This window comes from Sciurus carolinensis, chromosome 1, assembly GCF_902686445.1.
Source record: "Sciurus carolinensis chromosome 1, mSciCar1.2, whole genome shotgun sequence".
NCBI lineage: Eukaryota > Metazoa > Chordata > Mammalia > Rodentia > Sciuridae > Sciurus > Sciurus carolinensis.
Genome location: NC_062213.1, coordinates 163,009,856 through 163,026,629, shown reverse-complemented (window position 1 = coordinate 163,026,629; position 16,774 = coordinate 163,009,856). Strand labels below are relative to the sequence as shown.

General features: G+C 41.1%; 1 protein-coding gene across 3 annotated transcripts in view; it reads right to left on the bottom strand.

Moving 5' to 3' along the window:
- Nucleotides 1-16,774, bottom strand: part of Dab1 (DAB adaptor protein 1) — an 872,128-nt gene that overhangs the window by 738,226 nt on the left and 117,128 nt on the right. The window lies entirely within an intron of this gene.

Genomic DNA, 16,774 nt, shown 5'->3' with positions numbered 1-16,774 from the left:
AAAAAAACAAAACTAAAATTACATTTCACCCACTTCCAGTTTTAGAGAGTGAAGTTTTCAGAAAGGATCAAAGAAAAAGAGTTAACTGAGCCTAAGCAATATTACTATAATTTTATTAAATTTTACAATTTCTTTGAGGTACAAGTTATCCTTAAATCCACTGGAGAGGTGAAGTCTTAGAGGTTCGGACAGGGCTGTGACTGGTCCCCATTGTCCACTGGGCTCCAGGCTCCCTTCAGGTGGCCGAAAGGGGGAACACAATGGCTGACAGAAGGTGGAGTGTATCTGATCAATTGTTCATCTTGTAAATTCAGTCTGCACAAAACTTGACATGAGCTAATTAAAGACAAGGCCTGTGGATTCGACCTATGGTTTTTTTCCCCCTTTTCTTTTTTTTTGGCCAGGGAAATGTTTCATAGTGTTGTACAGGAAGTGTCAGGAAGAACCATGTCATGCATGGTAATCAGCAATGGAGGATTATTTTTCAGTTGGAATTCCAAGCAGGAAGTTATCTCTTCTGGCTAAAGAGGTGTTGATGGGTCAAAGAGATGCAGTGAAGACCATAGGGAAGAGGGTCCATCTAGATATAGCAGAGACTCTTGTTATGGCCATACTGGTTTGGGGTATACTGTGACTTAAAAGTTATCTGAATGTGTTCACAAGGGTGAAAGCAAGGTTCCGCCATGCAGAGGTGTTGAGGAGCTAGAATCTTTGACATGTAAAGTTTAGGGCAAGGTAATTAGGTCACGGGTGCACTGCCCTTGGAAGGAATTAATGCTGGTCCCAGAGAGTGAGTTCTCAAGAGAACAGGCTGCTTTATACAGTGAGGCCCCTGTACTCATTTGGCTCCTCTTGCCCAAAACAGCTTCCTTTCTGTTTCTCTGCCATGCTCTGACACAGTCAAAGCCCCTTGCGAAACCACTAATACCATGCTGTTTGGATTCTTCCACCACCAGAAATGTGAGTCAAATAAGCCTCTCTCCTTTATAAAGTACCCATCATTGGGTATTTTGTTATTGCTACAGAAATTAATAAAAGTATCACTGATTCTTTTGAGAGATAGATTTGCAGAGTAACCCAAAAGCTCCAGTTGTGTCTTTATAAGTAGGATAGCAAAGTAATTTATCATTTGAACCAAGATTATTTTTATAGTGAAAGGGGCACTACAAATAATTTAGCTAGACAATAGTCATAAACTCGGATTGTCCTGGGTGAATTGAGAAGTATGGTCATACTATTCATAAGGTATTTGCATGTAAGTACAGATGATATATTAAATATTGTCCTGGGAACAGGCTCTAAGTTCAACCATTCTCAAAAGATTAATTGGTCATCTAACTAAAATTTAAGAAGATTGCTTATATTACTCTAGAACAGCCTGTCCAATAGAAATAAAATGTGAGCCACATATGCAAGTTTATATTTTCTAGTAGCCACATTAAAGAACAGGTGAAATTAATTTTAATAGCATTTTATTTGGTATAATGTATCTAAATCATTACTGTTTCAGTGTGTAATCAATGCAAAACATTATTAATGGGATACTTTTCATTCTTTTTTTTTTTTTTAAACCAGACCTTGAAGAATGGGTAAGCTTTGACTTCGTTGGGATAGCGGGGTCCCAAGAGAAGACAAAGACCTCTCTGAACTTCCCAGAGAGACTGAAGAAAATAATGTTGGAAATTTTAAAAAGGAATACAATGAGAACCACAATGCTTTCATCAAGAGGACGGGATTCTAAACTGAGTTGGAGTAAAGGTGTTGAGTGGATCAGGGGAACTCAGAGGAACAGGAGGAGAAACGAGGGCACATTTTTGCCATGAATACATGTGAGGTTCTTCATGCAGGAAAGAAGCCGAGGCCTTCTTACTCAGGTCAGACATCTGTGGAATTCAGGAGAACAAACTCTGCATTTCCAGAAAAGGAAGATTCAAATAGGGTCTGGCTGAGACTGCAGGTCCCTCATGCAGAGGTCTGAGTGTCTCCAGCACCCAGCACCTACTTCCTCATCACTGTGGGCTGGTGGATTTCCAGGAATTGGTGTGAAAGGAGTCTGGCCCACAATGAAGGAAGGGCAACCACCATTTTGGGGACCCTCATGCTGTAGGTTCCACAGGAACACTGGCCACCTAAGAGGACAAGAGTGAGTTATAGAAATGCTGACCTCACTTTATGGATAGGTAAGACCATGCTCAAACAGGTCAAGCAACTTGACTAAGGCCTTACCAGTGAGCAACCAGTGAAGCTGGGATAGGAACTCAGTCACATTCAATTATGAAGCTCGGGTTGCTTCTACCATACTGTGCTGACTGGCCAATTAGTGACTGTGCTTTGAGAAGGATCATAATAGTAACAGTTGATGATGATGATGACAGTGACAGTTAATATGTATGTACTACACTTTCCAATACCCCAGTCAATTTCTGAAATCATGGATAGGACTGAGCCTATAAACAATACTACCATGCCACAATGGATCATCTGACAAATGATGGGCTACCAATGGGCAGGTAGTGTTCACAGTGTGGATCACCTAGACAAAAGGATGATTCGTGTCCCAGGCAGGATGGTGTAAGATTTCATCACGTTACTCAGAAAGCAACACGATTTTAAACTTATGAACTAGTATTTCTGGAATTTTCCTTCTCATGTTGTTGGGTCACTGTTCACTGTGAGTAATGGCAACAATGAAAAGGAAAATCTCAGATAAGGAAGGAGGCTGACCACTTGCCACACCACTAGCATCGTTCTAAGCATTTACTCCATGTTAATTCATTTAGTCCTCACAACCATCCAAAGAAGTAGGCGTCATTATGCTCTCCATGCTATAGACAAAGCTGAGCACACAAAGTCTAAGCCATTTGTCAGAGATCAAGCTGCCAAGCTAGGATTTGAAGCATGGTAGTTTGGTTCCAGGGTCTACAGCATTAGCTCCCCCAGCCTGCTGTCCACTGACCTGAGTGCCTATCAAGGAGGTCACACATTCCCAGAGGAGGATGCATGTGGGTCAAGCTGGAAAACAAACAGGAATTTGCCTAGATCTCTGAAGCATAATGTGCTGTTCCTGGGACAGATGACTATGGTTGATTACTTTTCAAATTCAATTAATTGTTCATCAAAAGTGTGAATTTGAGAAATAGGATATCCAAAACATGTTACCTCAAAAAGGGTTTAGAGGAGAATCCAAGTGCTTCCTTACTGACTGCAGTGAAACAGTATAGCCATTATTCACATAAGATTTATATTTGACCCCTTCACTAACATGTACAGAGACTGATATATGTCAGATATTCAGTAGCAGTTTTGCCCAAAGCCAGCAGCGGGACACACCTCTTAACCAACATTACAGTGTAACCTCTCAGAGAAAACAAATATTTATTCCCTGTCAGTCACTCCTTGCCTGCAGCTAATATTTATGGCATCCATCCATAGCAATAGCCAGCAGAGACGGCTCTGCTGAGCTTCAGGGATTCCAGCAGCATCTGGGCAGAGAAGCACTGTTTCCCAAAGAGATTTACAACTTCAGAGCTTAGGAAGCAGCTGACAGGTGACCCTTCTGGGGAAGACTGTGAATGACCCCAAGCTGCAAGTATGAGTGACCTCTGGGGTACCTTCCACAAGAGAAGTGGATATAGACCAGAAAGGACTAGAAAAGAGTCTACAGTGGTTTTTAGTGCCCATATAGTCACTGTGTGCCCTGACCTTACCTGTTCTGGACTTGGGTTTCTCAGAAGACACAGGAAGGGCTGGCCCACCTTCACTCAAGATCCTTCCAGTTCTGTGCTTTAAGAGTCAAGTTCATTCCTACTCCCAAAGCAAACTCTGGTTCCCAGGAATGCAGGTTGGCTGGAGTTTGGGGCTCAGCCAGAAGCAGGTTCTGATACTTGGCCATCTTTGAAGATGTCTTCTAGCCAGAAACAGCAGATTTGGGAGGTTCAAGAGGAATTCATTTTGTAAACCCTCAAATTCAAGAACATCACTCTTCAAGAGAGTTGCTACCTCTCCAGTAGAGAACAAAACCCCAAGAACATCAGAGGGGGAGGACTGCGCAGAGAAAGGAGCCTTGGGCAAGAGCAGGAACTGATGCCACTCGACAAGGCATTTGAATGTTGCCCTGAATTCAGGGGTCTGGTCTTCGACTGTTTAACTGAGAGGAAGTGAGGGAAGGACAGATCTGATAGCAGGGCAGAAGTTGAAATGGAGAGTGGTGGGACCTTTGGCTCTTCATTCATCCACTCATTTATTCCACAAACAATTACTGAGGTCTTCAGTGAATATCTGTTGACTAAAAAAGTGACTACATGGTCCCAAATAAGAAAATTTTTCTTGTTAGGCATTTTGCTCCTAAAACCTGAAATTTAGTAAAAGCCTAATTTCCATTCATGGAATTAATATGTGAATATTGCTCAGGTCAAGTCCTCCAGGTGGAGAAGGCCATGAGGAAGGTGGGGGGTACTATTTGAGCAACTTAGTACTAGTTCTGATTTCTGGGGTCTGATTCCCTCTTGGAATAATTTTGCATGGCCAGCTGCATCAGTATGTTGAGTTATACAAGGTAGCAAGCTGTCGCACTGTAACAGGCATGACGTATCCTTCCATCCATGCATGAAATTAAAAAGATGTGGTTTGCTAGAGATACAGCAGATAAACCAAACTTGCTTCTCAGTCCATCTACTTTTATTCACATGTAAAAATCTCAGAAGAAGGAAAGGAAGAATCAGTCAGTCTGATTATCTCTTTGCTGATTGGTGCCAATAAATAGCCTCATGCCATCCACCATCAAGGAAGTGGGGGGTTCATTGAGCTCCTAGTGTGTGTGAAGAGGTAAAATGTCCACAGGGAGAATCATCTACAATGGTTCCCACTACATGGTGGGCAGGATGTGAGTATATCTTTGCAACACAGTGTGAGCAATACTTTGGTAGGAGATGAACCAGGACCTGAAGACATCAAAGGAAGAATGTCTCATCTGGGCAGAGATCATGCCTGACCTGAATCTTGCAGGAAAACTAGGAACTAGCCAAGAGGAAGAGAGGGAGAAGGCAGCTGCAGGTATGCAGAGATAGTGGGAATGGGCGACACTTCATCTCAGGCCTGGAACATCTGCTGCAGACGCTGCTGCCCAGGGCTGCAACATGGAAAGCAAATTCCTGCCAGAAGGTGAAGAGATACAGCAAGCAGGCGCTGGAGCAGATGCGGCAAGTGCGTGGGGTTAATCAAGCATTCTGCAGCCAGCAAGAGAAATAAATGCCCCCAGAGCGAGATTGGCAGCAGCTGGCAGGAGATGGCACTGACTCAAGCTTTGCCCTCCTGGAATAGGAGATGCTCTGCCACTCCAAGGACTGGAGGCCCTCACAGAGTGCTCGTCTCACATTCCTTCTCATTCACCAATAGGGCCACAGGAGTGGGGAAGGGAAAAAATTAGTAATAGTGTCACTGACCTACAATAAAGACGGTAATCAATAATCATTCTACAAAGGAAAAAGAGATGAAGAAGATGGCTATTTGGTAATTTGATGGTTTCTCTGCCTCTCTGGCTTTGATTTTACGGTTGGGAAGGATGTGAGTGTTATTACATGGCAATGAGGTTGCTATGGTAACTCCTTATTGTTTAATATAAGACGAGCTAAAATCTTAGATAAGTTACGGGGAGAAAAAAATTAATGCCGCCAAAGGCCAGATCCAGCTTTTGATTCCCATTTTTTTAAAAACATTTATTCCTGTTTCCTTTTCATAATCTTCCCTTCTCCTATAGGACATCAGACACATTTCACAAAGAAGGATGGTTCTAGCTATTGTTGAAGGGACCCGGCACTAGAGAAAATCAGATAGGGGCCACTGGTCTGGTGAAAATATCAATAAAACAGGTGGGGCCTGTGCCAAGGAGAACTCAAAAGGCTTCTCAGCTCTGGTGTGCAGTCAACTTACACCGTCTGAGGTCTCCACTCTGCTACTTAGCCTCTCTGTGTCCTTAGGTGACTAAACACCCTGGGCCTATTTCTTAATATTTAAATGGTAATGATAATGACATCCATCATCAAACTGGTTGAGAGAAGTGCATTAGAGAAGATCATATGTATCACAGGGCCACGCAATATTGAGGGCTCATCAATTAGTAGCTGTTCTTCTTTTCTTCCTCCTAAGATGAGTACTATTGGACTAGTACTTCAATCCAGTTTGAGGATCATGTTTTCCATCTTTGGTGACTTCCACAGAAAAGGAGAAGCTTGCTGCTTCCCTCCACGCTCCCTTGGACTGGCCTCAGGTACCAGGGCTGCCTCTAGGATGTGGGCAAGAAAGGAGTGGAAAAGGAAGAACCATGAACAACTCCTGGGAGCTTTTTTCACTCCAGGGTCTAGGCAGGGCCACTCACTTACATTTATATTGGTTACAACCCTCTAGTGAAAAGGATATGACCATTCCCATCTTATAAAGGAGGAAACCAGGACTCCCAAAGGATTAACACTTGGCTGAAGTTCTCACTGCTCATGAATGGCAGATTTGTGGACATTTGATTACAGATTTCTGCTTTTACACAGTGCCATATAGTATCTGTTCTGATACATTTCCAACTCATCTCCCACCCTGACCCCTGCTGTAGCAATCCTGGGGCCTGAGAATGAGCCTCCATTGCTTCTTCCTTGTGTTCTGTCCCCTCCCTGTTGCAGGGGTAGCACAGGATATGATAATATGCTCCACAAAAGCCTGTTGAGTGAAGTATGGGAATCGAGTCAAAGAAAAACAGGGAGACAAGAAAAATGAATGCAGCCATGTCTGCAGGCAGAGACTGACTTGGCTAATGTAGGAAGTCTTAGATTTCAACTGACAGCAAGGATAGACAAAGAGAAAAAGGTATCATACTTTTGACATAAGTGACAATCAGGAGGGAAAAAACGGGAAGGGTAAGAACTAGTGGTTGAAATAAAGCAGGTAAAACCCGAAGAAAACTAATTAACTTTCCAATTATGTTGGAAGTTGTAAATTATAACTTTTGTTCTGCTAGAAAGGAGGCTGAGAGGAAAAGATGACAAACTAGTGGTTTCAATATCACCAAAGAACACATAACTTTCATTTAATAGGCAGCTCTGGCTGTAATGTTATAAAAGGCATTCTGGTTTCCTGAAATTCCCTTTTAATGAATGGCTTCTCAATTCAATAATTTTATTTTAGTTAATCTATCACCTTGAAAGCACATGCTAAGGAAGCCTACAGAGCATTCTTTCAGATAATTTAATAAATGCTTTATTTTTTCCAGTCCCCCCTTCACTCAAGTAACCCCCTTGTTTGGGTGACAGCCTTACATGACAGGCAGGAGGTCCACTTACAACTTCTGTATTGGGGCTGGCTCTTCTCTTGCCAAGATGCATTATGAAAAATTTAGCAGTGAATTATGAGACAGTGTTTGATTATTGACTAGCAATTTTATTAAAAATTTATGAGGCTCACTTAAGAAAAATGATGTGTACAAACAATAAGACAGTTTTAGTGTTCAGTAGTAGAATATGTCTTGTGACTTTGGAGCCTCAGAGGACTATGCTTCCAACCTGGCTCCAATCCTTATTTGCTTTCTGACCTTTACCTCACAAGACTTCAATTTTCTCATCTACATCATATGAGGATAACAATGCCTACCTCATAAGGCTGCCATCAGACACAGAGATAATACACAAAATGCTTGGTAGACAGCCAGTATCTTGGTCCATTTCTGTTGCTATAACTGAATGCCGCAGAGTAATTTATAAAGAAAAATGGTTTATGTGGTGAATAGTTGTGCAGGCTGGGAAGTTCAAGATCCAGTGAGGTTCTTCTTGCTGTTGGGGACTATCTGCAGACTGCCAGGGCAGGGCAGGACTTCTCAAATAGAGATAGAACATCCATCTTCAGTTCTCTCTTTCTCTTCTTATAAAGCCTCAGTCCCACTGAATTAGGGTCCCCACATTGTGGGTTCATTTATCCTTAATTATCTGCCAAAGGTTTCACCTCCAAATACCATAGTTGGTTTAAATTTCTACGCTGTTAATCCTTCACAATAGAGATTGTTTCAATATGAGTTTTGGTGGGGACATTCACACCATAGCCACAGTCATTCAATAAATGATTTTCTTATGAGTAATCCTATCAGTTCATAGGGTTCATTTATTCATCCAACAACCATTTACTGAGAGCTCATGAAGAAAAACGACTTGAGATCTGAGAGAGGGGCAACTCTCTCTCTCTCTCTACCACTTCTTTGCTCAGGCTGCCTCTGACAACCAGAGATTCCCACCCCAGTTGAAAATTAATAAGTACGTAATACTATTTCTTCACAGACAACAGTTATTGCCCAAAATTGCTTTGTGTGATAGTAATATAACCCTTCTCATGGATAACACAGACCACTGTTCTATCCAGGTCTCCTCTGAGCACAGTTGCAGTGCTGGTAACAATAACAGCCAAAACTGCAGATGCATGATCCTAAATCGATGGCCTTACTTCACAGGTTGGGAGGTCACTATGCAGAGATGAGTGCCTGTCCAGGTCCATCCTGCTCCGCAAGCCAACTGCTTTCCTGTGACAGGCTATCCTCTCCTGCTCTGCTGGGTCAGACAAGGAATGCTTTCCTAATTGTGAAGATGAGGAAACTGAGATCAGAGAGAACAATGGGCTTGCTGGTGATTATCCTGTAAGTGACTGGACAGACAGGATTAGAACCTTAGGAGGCTTGTCCTTATAGACTCATCACTCAGCTTCCATTCATTAAGCATTTGTAATCCTCTGTACAGTAATGACAAAAAATAATAATAACCCCATCCATCACTAATGTGCCCTTGCTCCATCTCAGGCATTGCTAAATGAGTGCTTGATGTCCCTCAACCTTTACATACTACAAGGTATAATTGAAAGGCCTATCACTTTTCCCATTTTGCACATGAATAAAGAGCATAGATAACTTATGAAACTTGCTCAAAGCAGGTGTTACTGCCAGGACCTCAACCCAGGCAGTTTGACTCCAAACATGGCCATCTTATCTACTTCCCTGAACAGCATCTCTCAGCCAATTGTTGACTACTATGTGCACATATGTAAGTGTATATGTCTCCTTATGATTAAGATCTTGTCCCCTATGTAGAAAGGAATTAACAGACCTGAGGCAGCCACATTTAGCAGGACCAGTTTCCAAGGTTAATCCTTGGCTGGTGTCTGGACATTTAAGCGGTCCCTAACTGTTCTATGACACTGGCTTGCTATACCTAGATGACTTTTACAAACCATGTGGCTGAACATCTTTCTTCCTAAGAGTTCAGAATGTTAGTAGTTGCTGGTAATATGTGTGTTTATAATCAACTCCAATTAAAACCATGGACACAGCTTCACATGGGCTTCAGTGGAACAGAAACATCATATGGATGTTGCTGCATATGGCTGCTTGACATAGAGTACATTCTATGTGACCCCTATTGGGAGGGAGGAGACCTGAACATGGATTCCTCCAGATTCCACTCATGTTTCACCTTTACTGATCCCTCTGAACACCCTTGCTATGCCTTTGTAAGAAATGTTATCCATGAATGTGATGATCTCTTAGGATGTTAAGTCCTATGAGTCTTTCAAGTGAATCACCAAATGTGCAGGTGGTCTTAGGTATCCCCCAAATATTGTATCACCAAAAACCCATGGAAATTTTTTTCTCATATTAACTAAATAGTACACACTTCTTTTACCAATCATTGATTCAATAAGTGCTCACCAAGAACTTACTGTGTGCTGGGGACTGGGGTTTGTGCTGGGGAAACAAAGGTAACACATTAGCAGGCTCTTCCTTATGTAGCACTTACACTTCAGGGTAGAGGACACATGTTAATTACTAATGACAAATGCATCACAGTGAACTCTCATGTACATACATATGTATACAGGTACATATATATGCACATACATATATATTCATATATGCATACGTATATATGTATATGTATGTATGTATGTATCTATGTATATAAAATAAATATATCTGAGGCATAGAGGGAAGGACAAAGAGCCACATCAGGCTATGGCAGGCCTGTCTGACTTAGAGGTATCACAGAAGGCTCTCCTAAGGAAGTGACATCTGAGTTGACTCCTGAAGGGCAAGTCAGGTTAGCTAGGTGAAGGAGGATGGTCAACAGAAGAGCAGGACTTTGACTGGTACTTCTTACTCTTCCCAGTTTTAAACCCTGACCCAAGAAATGAAAGGAACATAAGCCAGCAGTCACCACTGAAGATCCATTCTTGTCATGCAAGTTTTAAGAGCCATGTTTGAACTCTACCGGGGAAGAACCCTATCTGGGAAGACAATTCCTCAGGAACATCTGGAGGCCTTTGTGGGGCAGATTTTGGTGAGCAGTTTGAATGACTGTGAGAATGGTAAACAACTGCTCTTCATTGCTGTGTGATTTTAAGTCAGATGCTTCATTCCTGCCTTGCTGACAGAGGATGGTCACGCCTGGGTCATCTCAGTCGGCCCTGATCTTCCACAGTGGAAATCAGGGCATGCTGTCACTGAATAATTGCAGCCTGTCTACTGGAATGCAGATGTGCAGTCAATGGAGAGGATTCAATTTACAGAGGGGCAAGAGGGAAAAGATAGAGGGAGTTGAGTAGTTGCAGTCTTTCTATTTGTTCTCACCTGAGTCTTTGGTTACTTGAAGGACTCAAGTCAATTTGTCTGTATTTCCAAGGGACCTGGACTCAGATGCTGAAGCATTTTTGTAGGGGAAAGAGTGTACTAAGATGGGGCTACAGATGGGATAGGTACCATCCAAAACTGGTTGTGGGGAGTTATTGTAGGTTTGGGGGAGAGGGATGAAGAGTTTTGAAGTCTCTCTTCTCCTTTTCCTTCCCTGTTACAAATCCTGCTCTTATATACATGACCCTCCACTGATGTAAAATCAGGCTGTGGTGGAGGGAGTTCCACAGTGCTGGGTGAAGGGGAATGGAGCAAGCCTGGGGAGAAATTTCTAAGCAGTAGTGACTGCAATGGGAAAAAAAAATCCCTGTACTCACAATCATTTTCTAGAATATTCCTAAATCAGGAAGACACAAACCTACCTCCAATGAGTTTGCTTGGTTGTTACTATTGCCTATCACAGGTGGTGAATTCTGCCATCTTTCTTTAGAAAAGAAAACAAATTAAACACTTATTATATGCCAGGCACTCTTGGCATCTTATTTCATTCTGAGAACAAACCTGTAAGTAGGCATTTGATTCCTATGTTACAGATTTGGAAATGAATTAGTTCATATATATATACATATATATATATATATATTTTGGTATGAACATGGAGTACTGCACATCTTACATGGAATCAAGTACTTTAAAGGCATAACTTCACTTAATTATACAACAAAGAAATCTTCACTCTATAAAACAGAGGACCTGTTCATTCTTCCTGTTCTTGTATATCCAACCTCTTGTGAAAGTGAAGCCTGTCCTAGGCTCCGGGTAAGTAGGTTGCCCAGGACCACACAGCCTACGTCTCAGGGAAGAGGGTGGGAAAACAAAGATGAATGCCAGGCTCAAAGAGCAAGATACAGAGTGGAATAAATAAATGAGTGAGTGAGTTTGGTGAATTAATATATAAATAGAATAGTTGGTGAATTGAAGAGCCGTCTAAAAGTAGAAATGACAATATATTCTCATGAGGAGAGCTGAATATTTTCAAACCCATTTATAGCCCAGCCTAACCACATGAAACTCAAAACATCATTTGGCATGGACGACAAAAAGTCATCAAACTCGGAAAGGCCAGTAAAATGAGGAAAGAAACTCATTTTGTTCAGACTTGTTTTAGCTATGGTTTAACACAGTTTAGGACTACGGCCATAAAGCCCTCAGGAACAATCTAATGTGCTTGAAAGTATCATATTAAATTACATTTCATTACATTTTGCCCAAACAGCATAGCAATATCTGTGTACAATATTTGTAACAGAAAGCAAAAACGTGGCTTGTATTTGCATCCTATTAACCTATTTAAAATCCCAAACAGAAGATGAATTGGAATCTTTTGCGGTCCAATGCATTAGAATACAAAATGCAAAAACATAAAGTAGTATTAAACAAAACTGCAAAAATAATAATAAACACTGTAATAGTGATGCAGTGATTTCAGATGGTAGTAAATTCACTTGGTTTTGTCCATGTGTCACACTGAAGTAAGAAATGCTGATTTGAAATTTTAAAAAATGAAGCTTTCAGGAACTATCAATTTTGTTTCCCATATTCTCACCATTCCACTAAGAGGAATCAATTAGCTTCATTGTGAAAATGAAATATATATAAACTAAATAAGAGGAAGAAAAGTTCATGATGACTGTTTTCTTAAACACAGTATATACTTGATGAATGATTATTGGGGAATTAGGTACATATTTTATTCATTCTCTAAGCATTCATTAGCACTTACTATGTCCCAAGAACTGGGGTATTTATACAAAGGCACAGAGGGATTTAGCAGTCATGATTGTCTCCTCAAATATTTCATTCTGTGGAGGAATAATAAATATGTGTATATATGCATGCATATACATATGCATATGTATATAAATTATATTTGTGTGTATACATATACAGTTATATGTGTGTGTGCACATATAACCACATGTGACTACACCATTTTATGTGGATATGAAATATAATGAAATCTATAACTAGGAGTGTAAAAGATCCTGCTAGCAGAGAAAACAGGCCTCATGTGTGCTCTGTGGTCAATGAAAGTACAATTCAGGAGACAGGATAACCAAAGCTGCTACTCAAGTCCATATTCTCCATCCTTGGTTAAACTTGAAAAGTTTGGGCTCAATTTTACTGGAGAGGAGAACATTTGTGCTCAATCTTGAAGAATAATGGAAGAGGGGCATTCCTTGACTGACAGATGAGCCTGTGAAGAAGCACCTATGAGAAATTAATGTGGCTAGGGTGTAGGATAGGAATTATAGACATATCATGCTTGATAATAATAGTTGTCAACATGATTTTTGATTCTATGCCCAGACTAAATAGCAGTGCCCTATCATTCAGCATCCATATCAAGCAACATTGCTATCTAGGGGTAGAAAAGCATCTGACATTGGCTGAGTGCTTATTATAAGCCAGGAACCATCACTAGGACTTTATAGTTAGCATCTCAGTCAATTTCATGACCATTCTTTATGGTAGCTCTCATCATCCTTCTTCCCAGATGAGGAAACTAATTCATACAGATATTGAACCATTTTTCCAAAGACATATAACAAAGAAGACTTCTGTCATTAATCCCCCAACTATTTTCAAGTAACACCTGTCATTGTAAAAGAAGATGCCTCCAAGGGCTTTAAGATCAGGGAACAGAGACCCAGAGAGTCCAATCCACTTGCCTAATGTCACCCAGCAAATTGTTGGCAAAGCCTGGACGTAAACCCAAGTCTCAGGGTTTCCCTTCTAGTCCTCTAACAACATATTAGGCTGTGTCCCCAGACTCTCACTTCTCCAGTTACAGTCTGTGCAAACAAGGGAGACAGTGTGGTGATAGATCGTGCCTAAGAGCTATTTTAATAGACCTGCTGTTTTGCTGGGGAAACACAGATGTTGCCATTTGCTCCCCCTGAAGCCTGCAGCCGGGTTACTGCTCAGGCAGCCACCAGATGCTGCTGTTTTCTAAAGACACCTGAAAGCAGATGCACTCCTGAGAACACACAGGGAGGATGGCCTGGGCCATCAAGGGCCCATGGCATTCAGTCATCACCACCTTTGTCCTTGGCTAACACAGGCACTCAGGCACTCTACTTGTCAGGACCAAGCCTCCAAGAAAAGTGAAGGACCTCTGAGTCCAGATATTTGAATTCCCCACCCTAATCAAGGCTCATGTAAAACCCAACTCAAAGCCAGTCAAGCCTCCTGGTCAAGTCTGACTTCATCAAGTACAGAAAGAAAAGTGGGGAGAAAGAGGAAAAAAATAATATATTTTCTTTATTACTACCATTGTACTTGGTGTATAATAAATGTTTTCTCATTACATTGTTACAACTCTGTGAAGACATTATTATGGTCCTTACTTTATAGATGAGCAAACTGGCTAGATCAAAATGTGATACCGTTAATCTGAAATAAAGGATTTTGACCTTGGGTATGAAAGGTCTATGCTCTTTCCAGGAAAATAGTAGCAAAGATGATCTTCAATACCTGTCATCCTCCAGAAGGTAAAGTAACTGACCCCATTGTCCCTCAGGGAAATCACTCCTTATTTATCCCTCTCTCCTGTGTTACCATTCTGTCTCCAATCACTCCAGCTCAAAAGCTTCTGAGCTCACTCTTTGGGGATAAAGGAGAGAGGGAGGAAGGCAGGTGTTAGACTTCATCCTGAATCCATTTTCATAAATGTGAACCTTTTTGCAAGGAAATAAATTTCCCACCTATGGTATCTCCACATCTTATTCGGCATCCCCCATCTCTTGATTATCACTGTGGGTTGTAATGTATACTCTATTAAATGGGCAATAAACACAGCAAGGGTTATTGCTGCACATAATAGCTAACAGAGATCTTGTCTTTTTCCCTTTTTCAGAGCCTCCCACACCTTCCTCCTCATACCCTTCCCATCTCCCTCTATAAAAGAAGAACCAGAAATATGCCCTGATCTGGGGCATAAAGTGTTATTCACTTAGCAAGCAAACACTTCCTCATGGCCCCCAAAGCATGTTCTCCCCTCTTATCCCCATCTTAGAAAATGTACCTTCACCTACCTGGATGCTAAAGCCAGAAATCTAGGGGTGATTCCTGGCTCCACACTCTCCTTTATTGCTCCCATTAATCCACAAAATCCAAATCTACCTCTTGCATTTTCTCAATCTGTTTTCACCTGCCACCATTGGAGTCTAAGCTAGAATTTTTTCTTAGACTAACAGAGTGGACTTGCAACACAGCTCTTTCTCTCTCTTCTTGTATGTTGACTATTGTTCTCCCACACCCTACGATCCATTTCACGGAGGTAACCAAAAGGATCTTGTAAAGAATCAGATCAGTTGTGACACGCTCCTGTTTCCAAGGCCATTCACTGGGTGCTACTATGGCCACCATGCTTAGTATTCTTCACTGAGTATTAAAGTAGCCCCAAACCTTCCCTTCTGTAAGTAAAACTTCTCCAGTGTGTTCATCTCTCCATCCTCATGCCATGTTCTCCAGTCATCTCACTATTCTGCTTGACCTGGTCCAGGTAATTTCCAGCCTGTGTTCCTTTGACCTGAAACACAGTTGTTCTTTGCTTTGCTCCAAGTCAGATATTACTTTATACCTAGGCAGAGTGTGTAGATATTAGATGGTGGGATTTGAAGGATTCCTATCCTCAAACACCTCTCCCATTCTAAATTAGATCATATCATACCACTTCCCTGCTTGAAACCTGTCCCAGCTCTACTTGGCCACTGCTTCTAGGAAAATGGCCCAGCTTATTAAAATGGCACACAGAGCTCATAAATCCATTATTCTAGCTTCATTTCTTTTCATGGTGCCAATGCACATGCTTCATTCTTCTCTCTTGCATTTGATACTTCTGTCATCTTCTCTAGTACCACCACCACCAGCACAGCCTCTACTATCACCACCCTGCCCACACTCCCATCTCCATGATCTCCACCATCACCACCTCCAATGCTAACTATTACTTCCACCATACCCGTCCTTGTCACATTCCCACCACCATCACTACCAGCATGACCATACCTACCATCACTATCACCAATGTGGATATTGATTGGGTGTTTTCTGCTAAACCTCTTCATGCTTTGTCACATTAAACATTAAAGGTCTAATAGCTCATGATTGGAGAACTGGACTTGAACAGAGGCACTGTGACTCCAGAGTCCAGACTTTTGATTATTATTCCCTGAATCTCTTGGGTGACTTCAATCCTGTGCCCCCAGGTCCCAGTTGCTTTCTTTATTCTGGGTTTGGTATTTGGTATTCTCTTTGTTTGCTGTTCTCTTCCATTATGTCTTCCTGGCAAATGCCCATTTATCCTGGAAAACCCTCCGTTATTCTTTCCTTGAACCCTTCAGACAGAGTCTTCTTACTCCGGATTTATTCACTTTCTTCTATCATAACATGTACCATATCATAATTAATTATTTAGCTGCCTCTTGGAGACATACCTGTAGCCAGTAAGTATTAAACAGAGTAGGTTACAACCTCAGGCTGCTATTTGACCCTGGGCAACTTTGCCTTTTGGAGTTTTAGAATCCACCTCACAGGATTATTGACAGATTAAAGGTATGAATACATGAGACTGCTGGCAATAATCATCTATGGAAAATCCTCAATAAATATTAGCTGTATTATTTTTGTACTTTTTTTTCATTAAATAGTGAATCTCTCTGGGATGAATCTTGATAACTATGCCTCCATTTATAACAGTAAGGAATATAAACACAAACATATTAGTAAAAAAGTTTTACTTAAAAGACAACAGGTCCCAGAATTTATGAATGCCTATCATATTCTAAAAATTATCACTACCCTTTTGAGAATGTAGTTTGGGAATGAATGTCAAGAGACTGGAAATATTTAATTTCATCCAGGAACTTTTATTTGGAGAAATTCATTCAAAAGAAATGACCAGAAATGAGTGTAAAAAGTGATTTTCTCATTTATCAAATACATGGAGGGCCTAACAGAGAGTCATGCACTGCATTAGACTCAATATTTATGAATTTTTATTATAAGGCAAAATTTAGAAAATCCAGAATATTCTCCAATAGGGGCTATATAGTACAGAATATT